We start from the raw sequence: 11,526 nt of genomic DNA, 5'->3' as shown, positions 1-11,526 counted from the left end.
CGCGGCAATTGCGGGGCGTGCACTGGGCTGCGAGAAGGGACCAGCTTCTGGCGGCGGAGGCTTTTCCGGCTGCTCTTCCAGGGAATACAATTGGGACGGGAGGGGGAGGAGTCTTCGCCCCGGAGGCGGAAGCGCCGGAACCCAGTAAATAAAAGGGGTCTCGGGATGGGATCTTCTTTTGCTGGTCCTGGTTAGTTAGGGGGTGTGTCAAGCAAAAGGGCGGCTCGCCGACGGTGGAGTTGTTGTGAAACCCAGAAGCTGGGGCAGGACGCGGAGGTGGTTTGAGGAGAGGAGGGAGAAATAGTGAGTCTGGCAAATAGGTCAGGACCCGCTTAGTGCAGAGGATCTGGAGGCCAGAATGAGGGGGCGGAAGTCGGGAGGAGGTTCTGGGTCCCCGCTCTCCTTTTTTCTCTTATCAAACCCAGAGGATCCTGTCTCCCGGCGGCGAGGCTGAGGATGCAGCAGAGAAAATGCCCTACGGAAAAGAGATAGGGGACTGTGGGCTTGCTAACCTTAAGAAAACGAAAGCAAAAAAAAAGAAAGAAAGAAAAGAAAACGAAAGCTTTGGAGTCTGGGAACAGGGTCCCTCCATGTCCCATTCTCTACCTCCCTCCATAAATTCCCTAAAAGGCCAAGAAGTCTAAGGTGAGGACCTCTGGCCGTGGCCTGAAGAGAAGGTAACCTTAAAGGTCTTGGAGAGTGGAAGGAAGATTAGTGGCTTTCATCGGTCAGCCTTTCACCCCCCACCCCCTTCCACTCCAGTCTCCGGCTTCTGTGTGAGGAGGAGGATCAGAAGACCATTTCACAGAGGCCAGTCCTAGAACGAAGCTATCACAAAGGAAAGCACAGATGAGACAGAGAGAGGTGTCAAAATTCAATGACATCTTTGATCTTGAAAGCCCTGAACTCTTAGCTTCTGCGCCAATAAAAGCTTCCCTTTTTTCTTAGGTGGATTTTTGTCACTTTCAACCAAAAGGTTCCTAACTAAAGCAGGCTTATCATGTATCAAGGCTCTGTCTTATTCTATCTCTGCCTACTTCTTCAACCTCATTGGCACCCCTACCCCCGGCTCCACACTTCAAATATGGGCAATGTCTTTAAGATCCTTGCACATTCTCTCCCTTCCGTCCTCTATACTTCACGGCCCTTTAAACATGTAGTTCACTTGGCTCTTTTGTTACCCATTTCCCCTCAACCTCCATGTACTTACCTTTGAACATCTGGCAGAAATGTCAGTTCCTTAAGGAAGCTATGCCTGACCAAGGACTAAATCAGATGACTTCCTATATGTTTCCAGAGGATGTCCAATGACTAAATGAACCAGTCTAAGGCTGTGATTCTCTCCTGCTAGACCATGAGCCAGCTCAGTGCCTGGCATACGGTGAGGGCTCAACAAATAGGGCTAGTACAGGACTGACACCCTTTACTGTGGAGAGGAACATTCCCCTCTAAAAGCTCAGTTCCTGGGCTCTGGCTGTGCAGAGCAGCGCAGCTGCCAGGCCAGCCCGCTTCTCGGAACAGGGCCAGCACGGAGCTCACCTTCCTCGCCATCAAGCCTGACGGTGTGCAGTGCGGCCTGATGGGCAGCAGCATCAAGTGCGAGAAGAAGGGGTTCCGCCTCGTCACCATGGATGTCCACCGGGGCTCTGAGGAACTCCTGAAACAGCACCACATTGACCTGAAAGACCACCCATTCTACCCTGGGCTGGTGACGTACATGAGCTCAGGGCCTGTGGTGACCATGGTCTGGGAGGGGCTGAATGTGGTGAAGACAGGGAGAGTGATGCTTGGGGAAGACCAATCCAGCAGATTCTAAGCCAGGCACCATTCACGGAGACTTTTGCATTCAAGTTGGCAGGAACATCATTCACTGCAGTGATTCAGTAAAAAGTGCCGAGAGAGAAATCAGCCTGTGGTTTAAGCCCAAAGAATTGGTGACTACACGTCTTGTGCATTTGGCTGGATCTATGAATAAGAGGTGGACAAAGCATCAGTCCCCTTTGGCTCTTCAGTCCATTGACTTGGGAGCAATAGGATCTATCCTTTTTCTAACACATATTTACTAATAAAGCCTTTGGAAACTGGGAAAATAAATAAAAGCTCAGGTCCTGGAATTGTGAAGGAAGAGCAGGACAAGTACCCGAAAAAGAAGGGCTGGAGAGAAGTGGGATGGCTGCAGGCTCCGTACTGCCCATGGAAGTGAGCCATAAACCTGCTCCACAGGCTCCAAGGCAAGTGCAGGCACGAACATGTAATACCATCTGAAGAATTTAGAAAATCTTGGAACCAAGGAAAGGATTGAAGAACAAAAACCTACAGAGAAGGAAAGGAATGTATGCCGTCACAGCATGTGGGGAAAGGGTCAAAGAAGGTCCACCTTCAACAATCAGACCATGTTTGTTTGGTATCTACTGCATAGGTGTTGAGATGCAGTGATCAAAAAGACCTAGTCCCAGCTTTGTTGCCACAGTTTGGTAACAAAGACTTATGACACAATACGGTGGCTGCTCAGTAAAGCTGTAAACAAGGTGCTATGGAAGCACAGAGGAGGGAGAGGTTAGTAATGTCTGAGTGCCTAGAGGGGATGAAGATAAAAACTGAGATTTGAAAGATGAGAAAGCCAGTAAGACCAGGGTGGCTTAATTTTGAATTCCTGAAAGAGAGGGACGGGGAGCTTGCATGTAGATAGAACTTAGGACTTTCCTCTTTTGGTGGGTGTGGGTGATTGAAGAGGGCTTCCTTTATGAGAATCTCTTTCTGGCCCAGCTGGTGTGGCTCAGTGGTTGAGCATCGACCCATGAATTAAGAGGACACAGTTCGATTCCCAATCAGGGCACATGCCTGGGTTGTGGGTTCAATCCCAGTAGGGGGAGTTCAGGAGGCAGCTGATCAATGATTCTTTCTCATCATTGATATTTCTATCTCCCTCTCCCTTCTTCTCTCTAAAATAAAAACCTATTTTAAAAAAGAACATCTCTTTCTGGAGTGCTTGCTTGTCTCTGGTTTGATAGACTAGAGGGACATTTGCTTTGTTGAAGCCCTTGGTTGCTACCTGAAGCTCCTTTAGGCCAGTCCAGGCAGTCTGCTCACCTTGGCCTTGACCTTATCGTTTCACATTCCCCAGCTTTTATGTGAAGATTAATTCCAGCCTGGCAGGAAGTGAATCCTCTCAGCACAACCACCCAGTGGCCAAGGAGAGCTGGAACATCCTCTCTCCCTCATTCTCCCCCCCACACTCCTTCCATCCCCACCAGGAAGCAAAGCAGCCAGAGAGAGGGGGCAGGTCCGAAACCATGCAGGGTGATGGGCAGATATAGAAGTATCAGCCCCGAGGCAAACCAGGGACCAGGCCACGTTTGGTGTGACACTCCCTCTGCCTCTGATGGTAAGGAACATTTTCTTTTAAAGGCATTATAAATCAACTGATCTGCACATTTATGTATACTTAGATATAACATACATCCAAAAAGTATATAAATTATCAATGTACAGCTAGGTAAATTTTCACACGAACACAGCCATATAATCCCCACCCAGACTTTTAAAAACTAGAACACTATTAATATCCAGAAGTCCCTCATTATGTCCTTTCCCCCCACACACACACACCCCCGTAATTATTCTCTCCTCTTCAAAAGTAACATCATGGGGGCAGGGAGGAATGGGGAGTGACTGCTCAGTGGGTACTGTTAAAGTTCTGGAACTGATAGAGGTCATGGTTACACAACATTGTGACTCTAATGAATGCCACTGAATTGTACACTTTAAAATGGTTAAAATGGTAAATTTTATGTTATGTGTATTTTCCCACAATTAAGAAAACATGCCTAGCCCTAACCGGTTTGGCTCAGTGGATAGAGCATCGGCCTGCGGACTGGGGGGTCCCAGGTTCGATTCTGGTCAGGGGCATGTACCTTGGTTGCGGGCACGTCCCCAGTGGGGGGTGTGCAGGAGGCAGCTGATCGGTGTTTCTCTCATCGATGTTTCTAACTCTCTATCCCTCTCACTTCCTCTCTGTAAAAAAGTCAATGAAATATATTTTTTTAAAAAAAGAAAACATGCCTTAAAATAAAAGTGACCGCTATTGACTTCTAAGAGCACAAATCAACTTTGCCTGCTGAATTTCATATAAATGGGATCATGATCTTTTGTGTTTTGAACATTATGCTAATGAGAATCATTGACATTGTTGAATGTAGTTGTAGTTTATTCATCTCATTGCTATAGAATATGCCATTGTATGGATATACCATCACTTATTTGGGTTACTATTTTGTTTTGTTATTTTTTGATTTTGAGAGAGAATAAGGGAGAGAAAGAGAAACAGTGATTTGTTGTTCTACTTATTTATGCATTCATTGGTTAATTCTTGTCAGAACCTGACCGGGGATCGAACCCACATCTTGGCTTAGCAGGACAATGCCCTAACCCACTGAGCGACCTGGCCAGGGCAATTGTTTCCTATTTTGGACTATTAAACATATTTCTATGAACATTCTTGTTCATGTTCTTGGTGTACAAATATATGCGTTCCTGCTTGGTACATAACTAAGTTGTGTACATCTGAATTTATTTTTTAAAGGAATATGCTATGATACAGTTTTGTAACCTTCCTTTTTCATTTACTATTTCTCAAACATTTCTTTATGCCAATAAGCATTCTTTGACGGCTTTTTTTTTTCTTTGGTGACTTTTTAAATTGTTACAAAGTGTAGGTATGTAGGTACATTTTTGCATGTCTTTAATAATTTCCAAGTGAAATTGCTGGGCCAAAGGTTTTAAAGTTTTTTGATTATTTATTATTTATTGCTAAATACTTACCTTATTCCACCTCCAAAGAATTAATACTATCAGGGTTACCCAGGGCCTCAGCCTAAATCACCGATGGCCAACATCTCTACAATCTTGCCTATGTTGAGCCCCCTCCTTGTCTTTCTCTTCTTTTCTCCTAAGTCCTTCCTCCTTCGTCTTGGGGCCTTTCTTCCCAACCTCCTCCTACTTTAAGGGTCCGTTCTCTCAGAATATCCCTTCATTTCCATCTAAGTAACTTCTGTCACGTTCTTTCTTGGAGTTAATCCTGAATAATATCACCCTTCAAGGCCCTCACCTTTCATCCCTATGACTGTTCGCCATGTTGTACTAGTTGATTATCTCTGGCCCCCGTTCACCCATTACCATGTGCTCCTGAGGGCAGGAGTAAGAAATACACAAAAACGACAAGGAGCAGCTGTCATGTAAGGAGCCCCTCCTGTGTGCCAGGAATGAAGCCAAGCACTACCCACGGGACTGTATTTTCTTTGTCTCTGCATCCCCAGTGCCCACTATAGTTCCTGACCAAGCACCAGGGCTCAGGCCATATTTGTGGGTCGGTGTCAGAGTGCTATGCTTCTGGGAGCAAGTCAAAGGGAAGGACGCTCACTCTGCCCCAAATAAGAGCGTCTGCTTATTCTGATAACACATGACCTTTAGAAGAAAAAAATCCCTATGATCCACTTTACATACAGCAGCCAGAATGATCTTTTAAAATTTCCAGTCAGATCATGTCACTCACAGCTTAACATCGTTCAAGGGCTTCCCACTGCACTTTGAATAAAACCCAGACACTGACTGTGGCCTCTATAATCCAGCCCTTGCTTTTTTCACTGGCCTCGTCGCCTACCCTACCACCCCCTCTCTTTTTTCCACTAGACTCAAGGTATAATAATCCCCTCTCATTTTTGAAAAACCAAGTTCTTTTTAAAATACATTTTAATTGATTTCAGAGAGGAAGGGAGAGGGACAGAAACATCAATGGTGAGAGAGAATCACTGGTTGGCTGCCTCCTGCATGCTCCACACGGGGATCATGCCCTCAACCCAGTCATGTACCTTGACCGGGCATCATTGATTGACTGCCTCCTGCACGCCCCACACGGGGAGCATGCCCTCAACCCAGTCATATACCCTGACCGGGCATCAAACCGTGACCTCCTGGTTCATAGGTCAATGCTCAACCACTGAACACCACCAGCGGGCGAAAAACCAAGTTCTTGCTTTGTGCACTATTCTAAGCACTTTTCGTGTACCTCACTTAATCCTCCCACCGGCCTTATGAGGTAGGTACTATTATGATCTACGCGTTACAGATGTGGAAACTGAAGTACATCCAGGCTAAGTCGCACCATTAACGGCTGCCAGAGCTGGGGTTCAGAGCCCGTAAGCTCAGCCAGCATGTCATGAGCTTCCTAGTTCTAGACCAGCATCTGTGTGCCCACTCAGCATCTCTGAAGTTGTTGCTCTCCTTGCTGGAAAGCTCTTCCCCTCCTACCAGACTACCTTCTCTTCTTCAAATTTCAGCTCAAACACTGCCCCCCTAGGGAGCCCTCCCCTGACTAGTGGACTGAAAGTGACCCCAGTCCTCCTCTCCCACATGACCCTACTCTAATTCCTAGCAAATACTTACCAGTCACTCTTCTGGTCACTCACTGGTCTGGTCTCTGACTCTGCACTAGAAAATAAGGGCTAGAGAGCAGGGATCTTGCCTGTCTATTGCTATATGTTCATACCTAGACCTGTGTCTGACACATGGCAAGCCCCATCCATGGTTACTGAATGGTGAGTACCTTTTGACTTTGTAGCAATAACAGTAATCGTAGGAATAGTCGTATTTAACATGTGCTGAGCAATGTACCATGGGCCCACCAGTGTTCATCATTTTACATATCTCATTTCATCTAAACTGGAACAAGGTTCCACCCTGCAAGGCAGAACGAGCATCGTGCCCATTTTACAGATGAGTTCACTGAGTTTCACAGAAATTAAATCACTCGCCCAAGGTCACACAGCCAGCAAAGCCGATGCATTCAAACCCAAGCTCAGTTCTGTCCGACTCCCCAGTCCATGCTCCTTCCACTCAGCTGTGCTGCCTCCTTCATGGGCTAATTCAAAGGAGAGCTGTAGCCGATTCTCTAATGAACACCTGTGGCTCTGCCTTTTTCCTGAGCTCAGAACATACCCCGCTGGGCGTCTCTAGGAGAAATGTCCCACATCTCCCCTCCCTCACACACTCAGTATATTTATAACCCAACCCTCCACTCTTCCCACGGAACTCAGCTCTCCTGAGACGTCTCATGAGATTCTGTTAATGCTACTGCTATTAGCTGCCCAGGCTTGCACGGCTTCTCAGAATTCTAGTGATCTTTTCATCTTCCTTGATCTTAAAATAAAGCCCCAGTTCCCCAACATGGTTGTGGATGCCTGCCCAGATGGAAGCCTTGCCTGCCTTACCTGTCTCTCTCTCCCTTGCTTCAGACACAGGCCTTCTTTCCTGTCTTGCCATGGTCCTCCAAATTGCCATGGTCCTACCTCAGAACTATTGCGTGCGCTGTCCCTTCCGCCTGCGTCAGCGTCCAGCCCTTCCTCCCCTCATAGGCCATTGCAGTTAAGTGACTGGATGTGTAACAATTCACAAAGTATCTGGTTTTCTACCAGCCTGAACGCACAGAAAAGGTGAGGACTGGTTCTGTCTCATGTAATGCTGCATCCCCAGTGCCTCACATGTAGTAGGTGCTCAGTAAATACTTGCTCATCATCTCTTACATCTAGGGAGTCAGCTGGCTTTACAGACTCCACCTTTATCACGTCTATTTCCCCAGCAGAATGTAAGCTCCACGAGGGCAGTGATTTTTTAATATATTCATTAAATGAATATATGCACCACCTCCATCCCATTTGTCATGCCCCTTCCCATTTTGATTTTTTAATATATTCATTAAATGAATATATGCACCTCCATCCCATTTGTCATGCCCCTTCCCTTCACATTTTAGCAGAACGCCAGATGTGACTACCTACTAGGCTTCCCCCAGAGGGCTTTCTCAGCCGGAGAGCTGAGGTACTGAACAGACCAGCAGAGAGGAAGCGACAGGCCTCATCCCAGTGACCATGACGTTTGAGTTTCCTCACTGGGGGACGTGGAGTCTGTGCAACATTGTGGGACCATCTCGTCGCCTTGGCTTATTCTTTGTTGTTGTTAACCCTCACCCGAGGGTATTTTTCCCCCGTTGATTTTTAGAGAGAGTGGTGGGAGGAGGGGAGACCGAGAAAGAGATATTGATGTGAGAGAGACACATCGATTGGTTGCCTCCTGCATATGCCCTCATCGGGACTAGGGTTCAAGCCTGCAACCGAGGTACATACACTTGAGCAGAACTGAACCTGTGACCCTTCAGTCTGTGGGCCAACGCTCTAACCCAGGGGTGGGCAAACTTTTTGACTCGAGGGCCACAATGGGTTCTTAAACTGGACCGGAGGGCCGGAACAAAAGCATGGATGGAGTGTTTGTGTGAACTAATATAAATTCAAAGTAAACATCATTACATAAAAGGGTACGGTCTTTTTTTTTTTTTAGTTTTATTCATTTCAAACGGGCCGGATCCGGCCCGCGGGCCATAGCTTGCCCACGACTGCTCTAACCACTGAGAAACCTTGTTTTATTCTAATTAAAGTCATTGCTAAAATATGGAATTCAGGATCTTCCAAATGGCTGCATTTGTAGGGTTTTGGGGTAAGGGCTAGAGCCAAGTGACATACGAAAACCTCTTGAAGAAGATGAGAAACACTGTAGCTTGACTACCTGTGCTAAGAAATGCCATCAGCTTTACACACCTCTTTGGCAGAGGGAGGTCTCCAGACATCTTGGGTTCATTCATTCATTAACTGGCTTGTGACAGGAAGTCAGGCATTGTGATAGGAAGTCTAAGGAACACAAGTATGTGTGATGCACAGACTTCGAGCCCTGCAGACACCTGGGTGGTGATGAGGACACCATACATCAAAGAAAAGCCTATCAAGAAATGACTGCAATGCCTCTGGCTGGGGGAGAACCAGCCACGTTCTCACTTTTCACCGTCCGCATGAGCCTGGAAAAACATGGCTGCCCGAGGCCAGGAAAAGGTTAAACACAGAGAGAGCTGCACTTTCAGAAGGCCACTTCAGGGCAAAAAAGGAAGGGCATACAGAAACGAGCCAGCAGTTTGTGGGCGTCAGAAGCTCACAGGTTGGTGGGAACAGCAAGTATTTAAAGACGCCAGCACAGCGTGAAAAATGCTTTGATGGGGGGTAAGGCCATGGGATCACATTGTGAACTTTATGTGGGCAAATTAGGAAAATTTCACTGAGGTGTTGACATGAAGTTAGGTCCTTATTTCCAAGAATTCCTTGTTTAGGAATTTGTTGTCCACAAGATGAATGAGGAATCAGACATATCTAATATAAGGGATTCCTCTATAGCAGCGGTTCTCAACCTGTGGGTCACAACCCCTTTGGCGGTCGAACGACCCTTTCACAGGGGTCGCCTAAGACCATCCTGCATATCAGATATTTACATTACGATTCATAACAGTAGCAACATTACAGTTATGAAGTAGCAACGAAAATAATTTTATGGTTGGGTCACAACATGAGGAACTGTATTTAAAGGGCCAGAAGGTTGAGAACCACTGCTCTATAGGGAAAAGTGGAGGTTAGGACGGTAAATCACTCTGGGCCCTTTCTGGGAATGGCACAGGGCTGAAGGGACACACAGATGTATATGTGTATGTTGGAAGGAGAGGTACCCAGTCCTTTTCTCCAGTGATGAGACCATCAACAACAACGACAGCAATCACAATAGTAGTGATGACTAACACCTACATAGCACTTACTATGTGCCAGGGGCTGTTTTAAGTGCTTTTCATAGATAAACTCTCACAGGCAAAAATACATGGTGGTGAGGTGGGGCCCAGATAAGGGGTCACGCATTCAGGCAGGGCTTACCTGGCTTGAATCTCCCATTGGTGCCGAAGGAAGAAGCACCAGATTTTCTTCTCCACTTGCCCAGATGTGAGACACAGGAATAGAGGCTTAAAAAAAACAAAACATCAGAGGCCCCAGCTGGGTGGCTTAGTTGGTTGGAGCATCCCGCACACCAGAAAGGTTTCAGGTTCGATTCCCATTCAGAGCATACCCTCAGTCCGGATGTGTGTGGGAGGAAATCAATCCATGTTTTTCTCTCACATCAATGTTTTTCTCTCTCTAAAATCAGTAAGGATTTTTATTTTTATTTTAAGCATCAGAGGAAGGCAGAGTGGGATAGAAGGGCACGAACCTTGGAGACACACCCAAAAACGCTGCCTACTAGTTGTATATCCTTGGGCAGTCATTCCTTCCCCCCACTTGTAAAACAGGGGTACAAAATGCTTACTTTGCAACGTTGTTGTGGGATAGGGGGTTAGAAACATGTACAAGATACCCTGGCTTAGGAAGTGCTCAATAAATGGGAATCCTTACTATAGCCTTTTATGCTCCGTGTAGCTAACTGTTCGGGCTCCCCAAAGAAGACATATTTCCTGGTCGTGCGGACCATGTCTCAATCATCTTTAAATACCCAGAGCCCGACTTAACCAAAGAAGGCCCTTACCAAGCCCACTGACTACTTAAATGAGTAACCCAGCAGCAAGCACCAAAGCGCTGTCAACTTCCAACAAAGGCCGGCTCATTTGGGTCCGTACGGGAGAGAGGACGGTGGCAATCCGCCAGGGGCTCAAGCGCTGAGCTGGCCCAGCAGAATCCACCCGGCCCTTCCCCAGGTTCACATTTGGCAGAGGGACGCCGGCTCCGGGTCGCTGGACCCTCAGCCAGCCTTGTCCTTGGTGACAGTGCCACCTAGCGAGGGCCCGGGGCACTGCCGCCTGCTCCCTACTCCCGGCAACTGCTGGGACCACTGCGACATGTCAGCCCTTCAGGCTTCGGGCTTGGGACCGAGAACGTGGTCCTCCGGGCCCGCTTCCTTCCATCCTACGTCCAGGCGAGTGATTTGGACTATTGAAGTTCTCCTCCCGTGACCCTTGGAAGCCCATGCTGTCCCTCCCCGACCTCGTCCAGACCCCTGGACCTGATCGGCGCGAAGGGTCAGCAATCTCACACTTAATGGGCCAGCGATCTATCCCACACTTGGCAGTCCCCTGGCATCGAATCTTCGGGAGTAGGCAGAGCGGGCATTGCCCTCACCAGTCACTGTACAGATGAGACGACTGGAGGAAGGCAGTCGACCCAAGTCACACAACGGAACGAACCAGCGGCTGGGCCGGGCGAGAATCCCAGACTCTTGCTACCGGGTCCCTATCTCCTTCCCCAGCTACGCGCCCCTTATCCGGCGTGGAGACCGGGCATGCCCACGTGGCCTCACGAGGGCCGGGGCTGCGGACCCTGCGCCGAGGACCGGCGTGGGGATGCAGGGAGTCCCGCGCGGGGAGCCCCTGGGAGCACGCGGGGCCGGATCACGTGAGCGGGGAGAGCACGCACGCACGCACGCACGCACGCTGTGCGTCAGCACGCACTGAGGCGCTTAAAGCCGGCGAGCCAGAGCCGCGGTCACATGTGGAGGGTGGCAGTCGAGAACAAGGGGGCGGGAAAGAAGGAGAGGTCACGTGAACGAGGCCAAGCGGGGAGGTCACGTGAGGGGTGGAGGCGGGGCTTCCGAAGAGGAGGAGGAGGGGCGCGGGGCTCC

General features: G+C 48.3%; 1 pseudogene; it reads left to right on the top strand.

The window, feature by feature from the left end:
- The first annotated feature begins 1,417 nt into the window (after nucleotides 1-1,417).
- On the top strand, nucleotides 1,418-1,990 carry LOC106726306 (annotated as a pseudogene).
- Nucleotides 1,991-11,526: the final 9,536 nt, after the last annotated feature.

Source organism: Myotis brandtii, unplaced genomic scaffold (assembly GCF_000412655.1).
Source record: "Myotis brandtii unplaced genomic scaffold, ASM41265v1 scaffold250, whole genome shotgun sequence".
Lineage (NCBI taxonomy): Eukaryota > Metazoa > Chordata > Mammalia > Chiroptera > Vespertilionidae > Myotis > Myotis brandtii.
Note: the sequence above shows the minus strand (reverse complement) of the source record. Positions and strands in the feature narration are given on the sequence as shown.